This window comes from Pinus tabuliformis, chromosome 9 (assembly GCF_031772625.1).
Source record: "Pinus tabuliformis cultivar Carrire ecotype Pingquan chromosome 9, CPIR1, whole genome shotgun sequence".
Taxonomy (NCBI): Eukaryota; Viridiplantae; Streptophyta; class Pinopsida; order Pinales; family Pinaceae; genus Pinus; species Pinus tabuliformis.
The window spans coordinates 1,028,476,043-1,028,496,355 of NC_142307.1; positions in this window are offsets into that span (position 1 = coordinate 1,028,476,043).

A 20,313-nucleotide genomic window follows, 5' to 3' on the forward strand; every position below is an offset into this window, starting at 1 on the left:
TATTTGATTTTCATCTAGGAATAATTAATTAAACCATTGTTTTATTATTATTCCTTGTTGAATTTGACCTAATCATGAAAAATAAACAAATAAATCATTATTTGTTTATTACTTCTAAATAAAAGTTTAAATACTTTTTCCCTCCTAAACAAATATAATAAAATATTCCAAGTGGCAATTCCAAGAATGGGATCAATAATATTTTATTATTTCTCATTATTTGACGATAACTCAATAGTTTGTTATAAATAGGAGGATTTTCCATTCATTATTGACTTTTGATTATTTTCATTATTGCACTCATTGTTGTAACTCTCATTATTTTCATTGTCGCACACCATATGTTTTTTGGTTTATGCATTATAGAGGAGAGAGACTCTATAGAAGCTGAAATCATTTAAGGATAGACAAGAACCCATCCCATAGAGGGAGATTGGTAACATATATTTGTTCCGTTCATAGGTGTTATAATAAAATCATTCTTTACAAATATGGTTCCATTGGATGTTTTGGGGTTATTACTCTTCATTTTACTGTTTAACTATGATTGCAACATAGATCAGGATTATGGGAGGTTTGTTTCTATCAATAGCTACAAATCTACAATGTTTAGCAGTCATTTCTATTGTTGACATCATTTTTCATCCACAATCTTAAGTGGGTTCTTTTCATACATCATTGAGAAGAAAACACTACAACGCTATGCAAGCAAGGCAACTGCACAAAAGATTTTGTGAACAAGATTATGGTGGCCTAAGGTACATAAAGATTCTAAGGAGTTTTGTAATGCATGCGATGTGTGTCAAAGTATTGGGAGGCCATTATGAAGGGATGAACCACCATTAAATCCACAAGTCATGCTATAAGCATTTGATAAATGGGAAATTGACTTTATTGGACCTATTCAACCACCAGGGAAGAACACATGATCACATTATATTATCACTGCGACAGAGTACTTAACCAGGTGGGATGAGGCATAGCCTGTGAAGGATTGTAGCACATCAACTGCTATGAAGTTTATATTCGAATTTATTCTGTTAAGGTTTGAATGCCCGAAGATTCTAGTGAGCGAAAGAGGTTCACATTTCGTGGATGAGATAATTGTGGCTTTAACATAAGAATTCTAGATGTACCATCATAAGAGTACGTCGTATAATCCTCACGCGAATGGAATTATCGAAGCTTTCAACAAGATCTTGGAGAATGCACTAATAAAGGTCTACAATGTTAATCATAATGATTGGGATGTGTGAATACCGACGGTTCTATCGGCATATAAGACGACCTATAAGAAATTGACAACGAAAACACCAATTCGACTAGTTTGTGGACAAGAAGAAGTGATGTTGATGGAATATATAGTGCCCAGCCTAAGGATCACAATAGTAACCTAGATGGAAGATTGCAACATAATGGAGGAATTCCTAGCCCAACTACTTGCGTTAGAGGAAGACAACTTTTTGGTTGTCTTTCATCAGCAGGTACTGAAAGCTAGAGAAAAGGTGTGGCATGATTAACACATTAAGAAACATACTTTAAGGGTGGAGATTTGGTCCTAATGTATGAAAGAAACTTTAGAAAATCTTGGGGGAAGTTTCAGATGCATTGGCTAGGCCCGTACTTGCTTAAGGATATTTCAGATGGTGCCATAGCTTAGCTCGCGAAGCTGAATGGGGAAGCATTTCTTGGAAGGATTAATGGGAGCAGATTGAAGGTTTACAGGAATGATCCTTTCCATATGCAATGACTACATGACTACAAGAAAGTCTTAGTGCTTATGGCAGTTGAAATAGAGAGCAAGAGTTTAAACTACTATGTCGAGGAAAAAGTATATTGAAGAAGGAAGGTTGCACGATGTTTAGGAAGATGGCATAGGTGGAAGTTGTGATGAGGTAGTTGCACCATAAGGAGGGGTACCATGCAGCCTGCCCATAAAGTGACCATCGGGACAACTACAGTTGATTTGACAGTTATTTTTTTGTTAAAGGAGCAGGGGAAATGTATTTAAGGAGCATATCTATGAAAATCTTCTGCCATAAACATATTAATGAGGGAGATATGGAGGGAATCAAGTGTTTTGAATTCAAAAAAGGCTATAAATATGGCACCCTGCTCCACATTCGGACACTTTTATTTCAAAGAGCTTATTTTGTAATTTTGCAAATAAGTGTGAGCCTAAAGCATTGTTATATGTTTGAGTGGAATTAGGAAAACTTGGAGAGGGAATTCTGGCAGAGAGGGCTTGGCTATATCATAACTTCTTCACCGCCTTTCCATATTATGGCATCGAGATCCCCTAGAAAGAAACACATTTGCTCAGTAACAACAACTAAGAAGCATAAAAAGTCGTATCAAACTCCGATTCAGAAAATCGTCGTGGAAAGTTCCCACTGAGCAGAGATAGAAAGGAAAAATGGATAAAAAAAGTAGCTAATGGATACGAACCAGTCTTGTTGTGGCCTCTTAGATCTAGACCTGTGATTAAGTGTCGTTTTGATCTTAAGAGTTAGTTTGTTTGTTGTTCATAGCTGATTGAGCTTGTCGATTTCTTTATATGGTTTGAATTTACATATTTCTAGTGTCGAAACAAGTAAATCTTAAGGTGTCTTTCGATTTTGGACAAACTTGTTTGCTTTCGCTTGAAATTGAATTCAAAATTATACAACAACTTTCTTTTTGTATTGCACAAACATTAAGGAAGAGAAAAGAAATACTTGCATTTTTTGCATTTTGCATTAAGTTTGTATGTTGATTTAGGGAAAAAGTGCATTAGCGAGTGCTCTTTGATCTGTGTGAAAAGGATTTTATCTCTCTTTTCCCTCAGTAGTTAAGATTTTCATAAGTCGAAAAGATTGGAAAAGTTTGCTTCTCATCTTAGACTGCATTTAGGAATTTGTATCAATACATCTCGTGGTGAACCTTGAAAGGAAAACTTTAAAAAGATCAACTTAAAATATATTGAATGAACCTAACAACGCTTTGAAACATAACGCAAACATCTAGAGGTCTAAGCTAGAGACGTGTTCCGACGTCGTTAAACATAGTGACTGTCGATCTCGACGAAGGTGGGTGATTCCTCCTAAGAGTCGGTGGCACTAATACGGACTTGTGCTCCCACGTACCGTCGCGTATATATTGGGAGACCCCTATAGGATCAAAGCCTTTATCCATAGGAAACTGTGTCGGCCTCCCTACTGATCGCAATGCAGTGAACACAGCATTCACGAAGATCGACCACTCGTACCGTAAAACGTATTCTGTGGTTTTGCGAAAGGTTTGGCACACCCTCTGCCTAGATCTCCAGAGCAGTTTCTTTTGGCCTTTTTCAAACTCTATAACTGAAAAAGTCCAACCGAGCATTTGTCACTTCGGGCTCGTTAATACATCGAAGGAGACTAGAGTCATCTTTAGCTTTTTCTCGACTCTTAAAAAGTGAAAAAGCAAGTTGTGTCTAAAAGCGTCTAATAAAATTCATTCAATTCAGAAACACAAATTTCCCCTTTTAATTTTTTGGTTGATCGAGTAATCCGCAATCGTGGAAGAAAGTCAATTGAAAACCCGTCATTCGCGGAGGCTTTCGAGTCAACCGTCTTTGTCCCCGGAATCGAAAACAGTACGGGCAAAGCGAACTCGTTTAACCGGTTCAAAATCTCCTTTGAAAGTTAGAACAAGTGTTCCTACTACATCCGAGGTTCCGGTTACTCCTAACATTTCTGGAAACCCTGCCTCTATAGAAGAAGTTCAACAGCCACAGAAGGACAGTAATACTGATCCTAGTCTGGGGGCAAACACTTGTGTAACTGAACCAGTTCCATCTGTAACCGGTCCAGAGAGGTTTTCTCCTCGAACAACTGTCGCTGTCGAAGCAACCACTTCTTCGGCACCAGAAATATTTTACAGACCTGACGGTCTTCCTCTTCCACCGGGTTTGATTGCGATAGAGGAAATTGCAGAGGATCTGCAAGCAAGTACTCCAACTCATTTTGGAGTCGGGGTCACTCTATTTCCTTCATCAGAAGTTAATCCACCACAAGTGGAAGTTCCTGTAGAATCGCTAGGCAATCTATTGGATAGACTTAAAATGTCTGAACAACCGTCATCATCTAGGACTGTGTCAAATGACACAGCGACAGCAGAAGCTCCTGCCGTCACTCCGACGATGTTTGCCGGTATACCAGCTGTCCCAACTAGTTCTCAACAGCTAGAAGGAGTCCACCAAGGGACTATTTCGACAGTGTGGTTTGTTCCAGTTTGTTCATCCGGAGTAATACCCGGAAACTCTTATGTTGAGAATCAACAGATTGATCCTCATGGAGGTCAATCTGGGCCATCAATCCCTTTTAATTCCGGATTGCTACCGTATGGGGGGCAATATGCCCTTTCATTACCCCCTCCGGGAGGGTATCCATATGTGAGTTCACAACAATGTTCAGGTTGTACTGGAATTGCATCAAGTAGTTGGGTACCCATGCTACCTCAAAAACCAAGGATTGTATATTCTATGCAACAGTGTGTACCTGTGACGAACATCCCAACCACACCGGCTATTGTAACCGTGTCGCAAGTTCAAGCGATACCTGTTACATGTCAACCTTAGATTTCTCAGGTTGTAATGCAACAGTCGCTTGACCATGGGTCACAACCACAATCGCCAACTGGTGGGTCGACACAAGTACAAACGGGTACAATTACCCCACACCTTGGTCCAATGGTTAGCATGGCGCAACAGAACATGGCGTCACAACCATGGCTTGTACAATACCAACAACCGCAGTTCCAGCAAGTATACCAAGGTTTTGAGCAGCAGATCTTTGCGAATAGTGGACAACCGTATATCCAAAACGGTCAAAACCAACCGCTTTACAGTGGTCAAGTCCACCAACCGTATCAGTCATACCAACATCAATTACATTATGCTAGTATGCAAAGACCCACTACTCAAGCGATTCCATCGTACCCTGGTTACGCTTTGCCTAACCTGAATCAACAGTTACCATTCGTGGCGACTTTAGAGTTACCCGATTTACATCGGTTAACGAACGATCCGATTGCTTATGCCCCTTGGTGGCCAGCGATTCCTCATAAACTTCCATCTGACATTCCTAAATTCAATGGAAATCCGGGTGAAGACCCATCGAATCACGTGATGACCTTTGATATGTGGTGTTCGTCGAACACCCTTAACGACAATTCGATAAGACTTCACCTTTTTCAGAGGACATTGACAGGTCCAACAGCTAAATGGTATATTGAATTGCCAAGAGCCTCTTTCGACAACTTTAGTTCCCTAGCCACGACCTTCTTAACCCACTTTCAATTACCGATAAGGTATGAAACGGGAACAGAAATATTAACCAACTTCAAACAGACAACTGCTACCCATATATCTGATCATATACATGATTGGCGTCATCGTTGTAGGATGGTGAAAACATATGTTCCCGATCAGCTATTAGCTGAATGGTTTATAAAGTCGTTACTTCCAGCTATTACGGAAGATGTGGCCAAGGGGGGAGTCGTAACGGAGGAGAAAGTTATTGCTCGTGCACAGTATTTGGACTTGGTGTATACCCAGTCCGGCACACTCTATGACAAAATACCTGACGCCCCTAGACCGGAATTTTCAATTCCTCCCCCTCCTAAATCAAATAGTGACTCTCATGCCGGTGATGGTGTGATTGGCACCGCAAACACGAAATCGATAAAGGCTTCCGCAAAGAAAGCCCGTAAGAATTCAGATCAAAATGCAAAAGGAGAAATTCTTGCTTCGGAAGTAAATGCCTTATCGGAAGATAAAGGCAAAGAAACCAATCAACCAGGAAGCAAGAAGAAAAAACAAAACAAGGGGAAGAAGAAAAAACAAGGTGAATCATCGCCTAAGGAGAATTCTTCAAACCCTCCTGGGAAAGGGAAACAAATTTATCCATGTCAGATATGTGATGATGAGGATCATTACACAAGGAATTGCCCATTCAAAGCTGAGTTAAAGAGGTTCTTTAAAAATTCCCAAACATCAACTGTGTTAACTGATCCGTTTCCTAACCCAGGTCAAAATCTGGTTGATAGTGGAAATGCTTCCCCGTCACAAGTACTTATGTTGTCGGTTTCGAAACAACAGAATGATGCTTTGATTTCGACAAGGAACAAAGATTATGGGAATCCTCAGGTGTCGAACGAAAAAGGTAAAGATCAACCAAGTAGTTCGACAACAACTTCGACAGAAGTTGTACCACCAATCATACCTGAATTAACAATAAAACTGCCAAAGGGTGTAGTACACAAGTCGACATTTAATCCTCGCGCTAGAGCGGCGCAACATTATAACATAGTGGAAGATTTGGCCCAATCGCCATCCGCTATGTCGACTCTTGAAGTGCTACAAAATTGTCCAACCCAAAGGCAGGCGTTGTTATCAGCAATTGGTGGAGTAGATCCTAAGGATTCAAATCTGGTATCCTTTGATCACAAGGGATATGATCCTCAGTTACCGGCTCAACTAACTTTCCTTATTCAAGTGAAATCCCTCAACAAAACTGTTCACAGAACGATAATTGATGAGGGGGCATCGACATGTATTATGTCGATGAGCTGCTGGAAAACTTTAGGATCTCCAACCTTGTCTCGATCATCGACGACATTAAAGGCTTTCGACGGAAGGACTTATACCCCTTACGGTATCCTTAATAACTTGAAAGTTGAACTAGGAGGAAAGACAATAGAAATTGATGTTGAAGTCATTGATGGAAATCTTGATTATAACATCCTACTGGGAAGACCATGGATTTATACCATGGCAGCAGTCGTGTCGACTTATTTTAGGAAGATCGCATTCCCGTTTGAAGGAGGGATTACGATCGTCGACCAACAGAATTTCCTCCCAAATGGTTCACAAGTTACAGGAAGCATTCCCATGATCCATGAAAGTAACCATTCAATTCAAGATATCGGAGTAGGATTATTGAAAGACCCCATATTGATGGGAACTTTCGTGCTACCACCTCCTGTTTATTCAGGAAATGTACCGTTTGTAGCAACCTGCAACATGATATCTTCCACAAAGGTCAACATGGATCATGCAATGGTATTGTTCCCATGCCTTTTGGAAATATTGTATCAATCAATGTTTCAGGCATGGGAGGCGAGCCCAAATCAACGCTCGTCAAGCGTTTGGGTAGATAGGTCTAGAGAGTATGGAACCCCACTAGATCCTTGGTCGAAAGTACATGGGACCGACGAAGGAATCTTACAATCAATGATGATTGAGGGGACACCATGGAATGATCACCACCATCGTTCCCTCCTTCCGAAATATGAAGAAGATACTTAAGGTGACCTTTATCACCCTTCAGTATTTGAATTCCTAACGAATACTGTAAATACAGTGGATTCCGAGCAAAACCTATCCAATATTGAAGAGACTATAGCCATAAATATCTCGACCAAAACAGATGTTGTAGAGAATATTTATGTCGGCAAAGGTTGTTCCCCTTCAGAACTGGAAATATACAACGCTCTTTTTCGCGAATTTAGAGATGTCTTTGCTTGGTCATATGATGAAATGCCAGGCATCGACTCAAGTATAGTTGAACATGAAATTAAAATGTATCCCGATGTCAAACCAGTAAGACAACGGCTTCGGCAAGTGCACCCGAAGAAAGCCGCTGCCATTAAGGCAGAAGTTGAAAAACTTCTCCATGTTGGATTCATCTACCCGGTTCCTCTAACCGATTGGGTATCAAATACTGTCCCTGTGATGAAAAAACAAGGGATGATTAGAGTGTGTGTCGATTATAGGGATGTAAACCATGCTTGTCCGAAGGACAACTACCCTACACCTTTCATCGACCAGATAATTGATGAATGCGCCGTATGTGAAATCTTTTCATTTATGGATGGATTCTCCGGGTATAATCAAATAAATATCTTCCCACAGGACCAGTCAAAGACTGCATTTATTTGTCCGTGGGGCACATTCGCTTATCAAAAACTACCCTTTGGTTTAAAGAATGCAGGGGTGACGTTTCAGAGGGCGATGAATTACTCCTTCCATGACATCAAGAACATTGTTCAACCTTATCTCGACGATCTTCCGGCTCATTCGCGAAAGCGGACTGATCATCCGCAGCATTTAAGAGTGATATTTCTACGTTGCCGACACTACAAGATAAGACTCAACCCACACAAATGTGTGTTTTGCGTCGGTTCCGGTCGTTTACTTGGCTTTGTAGTCTCTAAATATGGGATTCGTCTCGACCCCTGTAAGGTTCAGGCAATCATTAATTTTCCTCCACCTTCAAATTTGCTTCAGATTCACAAACTCCAAGGGAAAGCAAACTTTCTGAGGAGGTTCATTCCAAATTATGCAGAACTTGCTAAAGGTTATACTCGTCTTTTGAAAAAGGATTTACCTTTTGTCTGGGACCAGGTGGCGCAAGCTTCCTTTGATGCTCTAAAAGAATGTCTAGTAAAAGCATCATTAATGTATGCCCCAGACTATCAAAGAGATTTTAACCTGTATCTGGCTGCAGCGGATACGACCATTGCAATGGTATTAGTTCAAGAAGTCGATGGAATTGAACATCCGATCTATTATTTAAGTAAAAACTCAAACGATACAAAAAGTAAATATTCTTATGTTGAAAAACTAGCGCTTGCGGCTGTTCAAGCGATTCAAAGATTTCGACATTATGTCCTCTTTCGGAAAACTACCATCTTGTCAGATTGCAACCCCATGACTTATATACTGTCGCGACAGTTGCTGGGGGGAAATATTCAAAATGGATAGCGATCCTTCAAGAGTTTGATCTGGAATTTGTAAAATCCAAATCAAAGAAAGCTCTAGTTTTCGCAGAATTATTATGTGATTTCCCATCGTCGTCCAACGATGAAACATCGGAAGAGTCAATCGTGGACGAAAGTTTGTTTCTCATATCTGCAAGCGATGAGTGGTATGGAGATATCATAGTTTATCTCCAAACCCAAAAATTTAGGTCTAATACCTCTCACTCAGAACAAAAACGTATACGATACCAAGCAAAAGACTACATGATCGTCGGTGATACACTTTACCGTCGTGGTGTCGATACAGTTCTGAGGAGGTGCCTTACCCATGAGGAGGCCGAAAAAGCCCTGAATGATTGTCATTCAGGCGCGTGTGGGGGGCATCAGTCTGGATGTGCAACAGCACAAAGAATCTTACGAGCAGGATACTTCTGGCCAACCATGTTCAAAGATTGCATAACAGCAGTCAGAAGTTGTCATGCTTGTCAAATCTTTGATAGCAAAACCAGACGACCACCCGCACCCTTGCAGCCTATAGTAGCTGTTGGGCCCTTCGCCAAGTGGGGCATCGATTTCATGCAATGTAACCCCACCTCGACCGGGGGGCATGGGTATATAATAGTCGCTGTTGACTACTTTACCAAATGGGCCGAGGCGATGCCTACATTGGATAACACTAGTGAAACAGCTGCCCTTTTCTTTTTCAATCATGTAGTCGCCAGGTTCGGCGTACCACAAGCTATAGTCACAGATCATGGATCACATTTTTGCAATCACATGATGGTCAAATTAGCTGCCAAGCTAGGGCTATCTCACGACAGCTCTACCCCATATTATCCGCAAGCCAACGGACAAGTTGAAGCAATCAACAAGGTCCTGAAGCGTATGTTGCAAAGGATGATCGGGGTTCATAAAAGAAGATGGCACCTAATCCTGTACTCAGCTTTGTGGGCTTAACGGACCTCGGTAAAGAACGCAACCGGGTTCACACCTTTTCAATTGGTGTATGGCCTGGAAGCAGTCTTGCCAATCCAGTGCGAAATTTCGTCGCTTAAACTCGCGATTGACCTCCTCCCCGGAACTTCAGAGGAAGAGGCTCGTTTCTTGGAATTAATCTAGTTGGATGAAACCCGTCGTAATGCCGCTTTGGCTAATGAGACCCATAAGAAACGAGTCAAGGCTCAGTTCGAAAAAAATGTCAAACCCCGTGTCTTCTCAGAAGGTGATTTGGTCTTGCTTTATGATCAAGAATCTGATAAATTTGGAGCAGGTAAATTCAAGTCCTTATGGATGGGCCCCTATATTGTTAAAAGGGTGTTAGCAAAAGGAGCCTACGAGTTAATGGATTACGATGGAATTCCACTGGCGCAGCCCCGCAACGGGTTGTACCTCAAGCGTTACTATGCTTAAATAGTAACCTGCATGCTTTTGTTGTATTTTGTTTTCGCTAAAGTATTTGTTCTGGTCGAGTGATCCACCTTTTTCATTTGTGGCAGATGTCGAACCTTATGGAGACATGTGTTGGATATGCTGACGGAGCGAGTCGTAGTTCGCGGAACCTGTCTTCCGCAGCCTGGGTCATTTTTGATCCAAGCGGCGAGTTAGTAAGTTTCAGAGGTGTATGTATTGGGCAATCAACGAATAACATTGTTGAGTATAGCGCGTTGATAGAACTACTCTCTGATGCCATCACACATGGCATACACCGGCTAATTGTCAGGCTAGACTCACAGCTCGTGATACTACAACTCAATGGTATATACTCTGTTCGCAATCCGGCTATTTATCGCATGTTCCTAAGGGTTAAGATCTTGGAAAGACGATTTGATTCAATTCAATATCAACATATTTCAAGAAATTTAAACACATTAACAGACTCATTAGCAAACTATGTGTTAGATAGACATTTGCAACATTTATAAAAAGGACACATCATTAAAGATTGTACATATGGATCACGTAAATCAACCAGAATAAAATCCGAAAATCAAAATATATAAGTTGTTTATATAAGTTCATACACAATGTTCTGTAACCAAGACAAAATTGGTCATGTGACCTAAAAACTCAAAAAGATGCTAGGGGGCAGCCTAGCCTAATGGTGCTCATGATAGTACGTCACGGCCTGTGTAATCATGCGCAAGAGACGAGTCCATCGTCTAGGCACGCCAATGGTATGACGCTGCATCTGTAAAGGTAACTCGTCGATCGGTACATCCGGAAGGCCACGAGTAAGGCTCTCAACCTGCTCCTGCACAGCTGTAAGGGTCTCGGTGTCGACAAGATCGCGGATAACAACTCTCCTAGCAGGCTCCCCTGCTGGGGCAGCAGCTGGCGATCTCAGACGAATAGGACCAATATCTGCATGCACCCAAGAGTACGATTAAAAGTCTTGATAGAATAAAGCACAGCAACGTTATGAATTATAACAATAAACAGTAATGTGGTCAGAGAGTTTACCAATAGCACCCCACTGCTCGCCATCCGGTAGAACCAAATCCGGATCACCTCGGAAATCCATACCCGCATATGGATACTCAGAAAACGCCATTTCCTGGTGCTCGAACCACCTAAAGAAGGCCTCAGTGAAAGTAATCTGAGGTTGACCTGCATGCCTAGACATGTGGTCAACCCACCTCTGCATGCGTGGCTCGGTCGAAGAAGGAAAGTCAAGTATGATGTACTGAGGCTGTATCAGTGGGATTTTCTCCAAAGAAAAGGCAGTCAGAATAGAACCAAATCCAAAGTTCTTCAGCTTCCCGTCCTTTACCTTGGTCAATTGACTTTTCATCTGAACAAGTACTGCATCACACCAGTTGAATACTTTCGGTTGGAGACACTCCAGGGCGTGCTGCATACAGGACCTGTTGGCAACATGTAAAGCTGCGCTGCCGGCCATCCTACCAATAGTGAACAGAATGGACCTGAGAGCCCGATCAGTAATCTCACGGATAACAATCTTGCCGTCTCTGCTCGGCTGAGAACCTTCCCTGCAATACTGGCGGACATAATCTCTGGTGGAATCAGTCCCCCGGGCCGTACCTGATAAGGAAATGAAGGCACCACGTCTTGACAACCCAGTCAAGAAGTACATGTCCTCTATGGTCAAGGGGATGGTCTTCCCCCTAATCTGGAATACTTGGTTAACAGGATCCCAAGCATCAAGCATATACTGCAGTAAAGAAATCTGTGCTCTCATACTAGAGATACGGAAGAACTTCAGCAGGCCACAGTTCCGCAGCACGTTCACCATGACCGGGTCATGGAGGGGAATCATGTCCTCCTCTTCATGTTCTCGTTCTCGCCATGTAAGGGACATTTTGTTCAAGGTTCCCTGCAAAGCGAACAGGAGAGAGAATGAGTTCCTGTTTTGGTGAAAAACTGGCAAAAAATTCATCAAAATAACCTTAAAAGTTAGTCTTTTTGAGCCCAGCGCAGGCAGGACGTCTCCCACTTGCGCTGAGGGTCAGGCTGCTTTAAGGTAGCTTGACCTTCAGCGCAGGTTTCGAAAGGGAAACCTGCGCTGATCCTAGGGTGCCCTGGCAAAACCCCAGGGGCTCAGAAAGACCGGAAAACAGGCAAAAAACAGGAAAAGGAAACCATGAAAAGAAAGAGCTAGGGTTCAGCTCCTACCTGGTCCAGACGGCGCCAAAAATCGTCCGCAGAATCTCCCGGAATCAGCTGGTGAAAATCAAGGGGGAAGAGGCACCTCCAGAGCTCCAACAGACCAAATGCAAATGAAATGGTAAATGAGAGGTAAAAACACCTTTTAATGGATTTTTACATAGTACAAAGTGAAATATTAGGGTTATAATCTCATTTTCATGCAAATATTATTCATTTCTAACATAGTTTGTTGCAGCAATTGAAAAATGCAGTACTATATTTGAAAAGAGAAAAGCTAGTAATGGTAAAAAATCAAAAATTTGGCCACAAATCGAGCAGTTTTAGCATAAAGTTCATGCTCGTTAAAAAATAAACACAAGATCGAGCAGTTTTACCACGGAATTTATGCTCGTTAAAAAATAGAAAAGCGTGAGCAAGGGTTCCACCAGAGTTCAAGCTCATTAAAAAATGAACCTATCCCGGTAAATAAACATTGTGATCATAAATTTATTAGCCATAAAAGCCTTGGTCGTGTTTGCACCCGCCACCTCCATTTCATTTGGCCAATCGTTCACCTCCATATGATTGTTTACCTATTTTGAGGAACAACTGCGAAGAGTGATTTCACTTAGCCATCCTTGTGACACTGCCGTGATTGGAAAATTCCAACCTGTACCTGGAATCTGCTGTTATCCCTGTTTATCACTCGTTCCTCAAAAAACGAGTCTTCTTTGAGCTCTTTTCATCTGACTCGTAAAATATGAAAAGTTTGCCTAGTTTTGGCCTTCCAGCTCGTTAAAAAGGACCGGAAGAGTTATCCCTCCTCTAGATTTTAATCTTTTTGGACCTGAGGGATTATTGCACAAAAAGGTCGAGCGCTTGTTTTATTCGGCTCGTTAAAGTTATCGAAAATTCATCCCTTTTGTATTGTTTTATACTTTTTCGGACTTAAGGGATTAGATGACGAAAAAGGAATTTTGGAGTTAACTTTCTGTACCTTTTCAGACTCTCTAAAAATGAAAAGGACCGAGTTGTCTTTGTCGCTAGACTCGTAAAATGATTAAATAGCGACAAACTTATCTTTAGACGAGAACGAGTTTCCCTATCGCTAGGCTCATTAAAACATAGCGATGGGCTTGCCCGAAGGGCAGGTTATAGAACAAGCATATGTTATCCTCCTCAAGCTTGACAAAAATAAAGAGGTACTGGTCAGAAATGACTGGGGAAAAATTGGGAGAACCTCAAAGCTTTAATGGTAGCAAGTCGCTCTTGAACATGACACTTTGTCCTCCGTACCACATCGGGTTGGGTTGTTTCATTCACCGGTCTCATCACCATGGTCTTCGCCAAACCATCCGTATTTGGGGTAATGCTACTGATCCATCACATCAATGTCGTTATATGTTCAAGAGATGTGTTCAGAAAGAGTCAACTGTGTCCCATCCACTGCCATACATTATCCTTCATCCACCCATGATCTCCACCCAGAATCATATCTCACAGATTGTTTTCACCTCCACTAAAATCATTAGCTTCGTTCCGCATCACTGATGTGGGATTCATTAAGGCCCTCCTTTGATGGATCGCTTCTTGTCGACTTCAGCTCATTATCCAAGAAGTTGATCTAGGAACACCCCCCCCAGTACTTTGAAGCTTGCATGCCTCAATGGCAAGTTTCTCACTTCCGGCGACAGGTATACATCAATGACCTTCGACCAGAAGATTTTGCGTGGTGTTCGACGCCAAGTCCTTTATTCACACCACGTGAATTGTACTGCAGTACCTTGAGGGTCATTGCCATTATTGGTGACTCCTCTCGCGCTTGTTAACGGTTTACATTATTGACCGGTAATCAAGCGATGTCTTTCCATGTTCGACTTCAGCGCAATTCTCACATGGATCGACTTGTACTTAGAGTGAAGATCGAACGAGATTGAGGACCCCGGATCTAGTTTCATCCATCTGGGCTGCGATATATATTCAGGAAAAATAAAGACATTTGATATGTACATCGTTGCAGCAGATGATCATCCTACTCAAAGGATGATAATTTCAGCAGAGAATTATCAGTCTATCATCAGAGGGTCGTCTGTCATATGTACTAAAATGACTTTATAAAGCTGAGCATGGGAATGCCCGCCTCAGCTAGATCATGAAAGCAGAATGAAAAATAATGTATTGTATTGTATTTTATTGCAGGGCACCTCTCAACGATTGAATGAACTTTGGATCCTCCTGATAAAGCATTTCACCCGATAAACGACCTCATACTTTAGGGGGCAACTGTTATAGACATTTTTGTGCCTAACAGCATGGAGCATGAAATGTCAATAATCTGAGGGATCCAAAGTCCCTAAACATGTTGTTCTTACCCTTAGAGGAAAAAGGTCTGCAAACCACAGCACTGAAAATCAGTTCTCCACCTGAAAACACTCAGAAACAGGCTATTTCTGGATCATGTCAGCTGCTCCACTGAGCATCTGCACTGAATGTCAACTACTCCTCTCTGTACCTGCGCTGAAGGTCAAAATTAATGAAGGCTACCTGCGCTGGGCGAGATTGGCCAAGTGGCACAGTCATTCTGCAAGGTGTCAACTGCCCAGGAAGCTTCCAAACTGACACTTGGGTCAAGGAATTCGCCTAGTGATGAGTAAGAGGGTCTTGATCTCCAAGTGGAAGCAAGAATCTCCAAGTGGACTCAAGAACTGAAGATTAACTAAAGTGGGAGAGGACACTAGTCAGCTTTATGCCAGTCTTAAGATGACTCATCCTTTCTCCAAAAACCTATATATAGATCTCTCTCATGAGGTCTAAGGGGGCTGGAATTTTTGTGGAAGTAAGGAAGTGCTGTTGGTTTGAGTATAGAGCTATTGGGTGTTTTGCTTGAAGGAGGTGAAGAGGAGATTTCTTTCAGCTAGGAGGTGTTGCTGGATTGGGCCTACTGTGGTTGTAACTCTCTCAGAACTTTACTTCTTCTATAATAAAGTATTTGAGGTTCTTCTATATGCATGTGTCTTGATGATGAATTGATGCTTGTATATTTGGTTTATGCTAATCCTTAAATCGATTATGGATGCATGCTTCTTGTAGTTTCCTTTTCTTGTGCTTTTACAGGATCTGTGTGTAGCTGGGCCGGTGAAAGAACAAGGAGCTAGGAGCAAGCGGCAAGGAGTGAAGACTGGATCGACTATTAGCGCAAGATAACGGTTAGTAGATCATCCTTTTCTTCCCTCTCTCATCTCATAAAGAAGAAACTTTGAATAACTTTGCATTCAGTTGTTGCTGAAGTACTATCACCTTCAGAGTGGGATAGGGGCATTCTGCATTAGATACTTTTCCCAACAACACATATTTTCCACCGCAGAGGCTAACATCCAAGGTCACAAAGGATCTGGATGCTATTAAATATAAGATTTTCAGTCTGCTATTACCTTAAGATGTACCTATTGAGGGAAAATTGTTGGCCTAAGTACTGTACTTGAAAATGGAAGATTGGGATTTAAATGATCGAAGAAAATACCCATGGTATGAGCCCAACCAATACCTAAAATTTGTTTATTATGTAGAAGTAGGCATCAAATGAGTTGAACCAATGAAGTGGGTTTTTGGAATTTAGCGCACGGGATTGTTGAACATGATGTAAGTTCTGCATTTCGAGCACAGTAGTACAAATACTATCTCTGTGCACCAATTGTTGGCTCTAGTGCATGATGAGTGTCTTTGGCTTGGGATGCCCATCCATATTGATGAGATGCTGATCAAATATATTATCGCACTCCCTTGTCAGGGGGTAATTCTAGATGATGCGTTTGTAGGAAAGTCACAGGAGAAGAAAATTGTAGATCAAATTAAAATTGACTTTGGATTGATCAAGAAGTCCTGGGGCTACATCGTTATCTCTATCAATGATGAGGTTGTATGGTTTTATGCCTCTCTTTTGGGCGGGAAGATTATCAGAAAGTGTCGTGCAGATGAAGCAACAACCCCTGTTGTTTCCTTGTCTATGCAGTCCAACCAGGGGGTCTAGTTCAACTGGGAAAAGTACCTGTGTCGAGAATTCCTAGATGATTTCCGTGAAGCACAAGACAAAGGAAATTTGTTTCATATGGCTGTTACTTTTGATTGCATTAATAGCTTGGAGATTACTAGAGGAATTACAATTCTCGCCTATCGACCTTGATATTTGTGAAGCTACACAATATGCCTCATTGTGGGATTGCAAAGATCCTTAAAGGGCCATGGAGAAAAATATGTTTTGGGTTTTGTTCAAAAAAGACTTCCGCATAATGATTAAACAACAACTACAATTATCACCTTACCTATTTCTCAATACTGTGATGTTATAGAGTTCAAGGCCAGTTTTCATAATGTATATATATATATATATATATGTGTGCCAAGAAGGATTTGGCGGAAGATTGGCATGCGCTACCATATATGTTAGCAGAAGAAAATATTTTTGCTATTATCAGTAAGTCATCGAGCGATTGACTCACTTGAACAACAAGACAACAGTAGGCACATGAACGACCTTTTCCAAGATGAAAGTTGAGAAGAAAAATTTGAAGAAAGACCCAAAGAAATATCCAAACAAGGTCATGATTGACCTAGACGAACCCACTGTGCTAGAGACAAAGCGTGCAATCGACACAAAAACTATCGAGGAGGAAGAGGGTGGTGTAGACCCTTTTGTGTGCATGGAGGACTTCGAGTCTCTATTCACTGCCAAGAAGCGGTAGAAGAAGAGCGCTAGCGGTGTATGGAAGAAACAAAGTTGGACAAGTCCACAAGCATCGAGCCACTGGCCCTCATAGAGGGGGACTTTAATGAAATTGGGGATATTGTCATATCCGTGACAGAAGATATTTGGGGACACATTGAAGAGAAATACCAATCAGTATTGACGAAGACCCAACGGGGCCTTAAGGAATTGCAGGTATAGACAGGCATTATACAAGTGAGCGCGAGTCAAGCAAGCCTGAAGAAAGCAAGTGGGATAACATCAACAACAAATCTTACCACATACATCCACGCAGTGCAGTTTCTAGAGGGATCATTACATGTTGAGACTTCAGAGAATAGGGTGTGCCTATTTCATATGAAGAACTTGAGCCTTAACCGTGTGACACTCCTTATTTAGTCATTGCATGAACTACATCAAGGAGTATCAGATGAGCTCAGGGTCCGGGAACATCAGGAATTCCTGGTTATCAGTGAAGTCAAAACTAACAACGAGCAAATGTTTGAGGAAAAGGCACAATCACTAAATGAACGAGAAGAAGTCATTGTACACAGTAAACAACTACAAGCGTTGATAGCACAAGTATGCATTGAGCTTCCTGAGTTACAGATTCCAGTAGAGGCACCTTCATCCAAGAGATTACAGAAGTTGGTAGTCGTAGTGAAAGAATCTAAGGTCAAGGTGGGAAAGGTGCAGTTTGAGCTGTAGCTACAGATTTTAGAGCTTCAAATGAAGCTATAGCCTACCACCCCTCCTGAAGTCTATGAGTAGCGCAAGGCTCCTTTGAAAACCAATATGGAAGTTCTGGCCACTACTATTAACGACTGCAACCAAATTTTTGAAAGTGTGATGTAAATGTGGGCCTCACTATAGGAGGATCTGCAGCTACAGATAATTGAAGCTAACATCCATTAGAAGCAACTACAGTTTGCGGAGATCAAGGTGATAGCATGGACCTTAGGACATGTGCAGAGGTTCGCCAGACTCCAAGAAGGGAAATTTGTACAAACTCAGATTGATGAGATGCGTCAAAAGGCCTCTTTCATTTCAACAAGGACATAGTCATGGGCCAACAAAGCAAGCTAACTATCATAGAATGTCTAGAGTAAATTGAAAGCCCTTCAATAGATGGAGAGGACAATGAGCTTAGCAGTCGCAGGGCCAACTACAAAGAAGTTGGTTGAAGAGGTTTAGCAGGTCGTCGCAAAGTGTACAACGAAACTTCAAGCCTTGAAGTCTGAATTCAGCGACCTCAAAGCACGTGTTGAGGATATACCAATAGAGTGACTTGAGATGAGTCACATATTTGTGTTCGGGGCCTGTTGGGACACAGTCCCTTAGGCTTAATTTTTTCTAAGTCTTAAGTCAATTTTTAATAATATATTGTAAACTCTTATCATTTTGAGGGGTGGAGTGCAAGTCGCACTGGTTGTTAAGAGTCAAATGGAATTTTAGGAATGTCAAAGCCCCTTGTTTTGTAAATGGATGAGTTGTATTATGCTCTGCCCATGGTTCACGGACCATGATAATGTAATGCAAACAATATAAAAGGGAGTCATTGAGGAGTCATTAGGCAGTTAAAAAAAGGAAAGTTCAATGTTATGATTGATGCTTAGAGTTTGAATTGTATTTTCTGTACTCGGGTGAAGGGGAAGGCTCTTGTTGCTGTGTGTGCAAAGAGATTGGTAAGTCCATAGCTAAGTGGCCCTACAGCTGTGTGTGCAGGGTCTAAAAAGTATATATATTGAAGATCTTGAATAATAAAGAGTACTTGAAGCAATTATGTGCCCTAACTATATACTTATACATTTTCTGTATTTTTGCTAAGTTGAATGCCATTTATCTGTAATATTGTCTTAATTACTCTGCAAAGATCTGAATCTATTGTTATATATTATTTAATGCATGATTAGAACCTTAGGGAAAGCTCATAACTATGTTTAATAGGAAATTTCCTTAAGTTTGGGGATTTCAAGTATAAGGGTTTGCGAAGGTCAGATCAAGCCTTGAATTGAAGAAATGCCTTACCCACACATCACAAAGACTTATGGATGCATAAACATGGTTCTAGGATCCCCCAATACTACCTTGGGTGAGACTGCAACCTACGCTTAGCAGATTGTTGCCGAAAGCACTCGTAGTGTAGGTTTTTGTTGGTTAGTGCAGCTAACTCTAAACCTGGGTCCAAGCCTCATCAAGCCAACACCGTCATCATAGATCATAAATAATTTAACCAATTTGTATTTATTTCATATCTATCATATATGATCCATCTCCAAGTTCCCTAGTGCACACCTATTTCAGATCAAATCATTCATAAACAATTCAAAACTTGTACGCCCAACACCTTGATATCCGTCTATTTATATAGTATTTTCCTTAGCCAACACCTTAGGTAAATACTTTGGTTATGTTGTAAGTATTCTTTGATGAGATCAAATATCCGTTGTTGCTTCCAAATACTATGGGTCAATACCATGGTAAGGACCCCTAGTATGCATAATACCATGGTGAAGATTATGTACGCGACTTCTCTTCACCATACATGCGCATGTACACGATCTTGCTTTATGGGACCCCCGTATACTTTCTCACAATTTATCTCTTCCATCTATGATCCAGATTTAAACAGGAACTCAAAAAATTACAAAGATAACCATAAACACAGAGATGCAGCAAAAATAATACTTCATTCATTAATGTAAAATACTGAAGTATCCTTACAAACAGAAATGGAAATACACCAGCTAGGGCAATGGTAGCTTATCTCTGAGAAGGGATGTGGTGGCTACAGGCCTTTGAACTGAACTACTATGAGGCTCAAGGGCCTTTTTATTATTGAAAAATAATAGTAAACCTTAAACAACCAAAACCCTAACCCAAGGAGATGTAACACCAAGAGTTTATGGGTCCCGTTGGGGTGAGTTGGACAACCAGCTTCCCGGGGTCATGACTTCGTCATATTATCTTCATTTGACACGCATGATAGCCCATTGGAAAGATATCTTTTAGGAGTATTATGGAAAATCATTGGCGGTAGATTTCCAAGAAAACGTTGTTTAGGTCCTCAAAACGGATCCAAAAGTTTAGGACCCGAAAAATTGCTAAAAATAATAAGCTATGCTACAATTAAGGAAACTGAAAAATTGAAAGAAGCAATGGTGGGGGTCCAAGTCGAATTG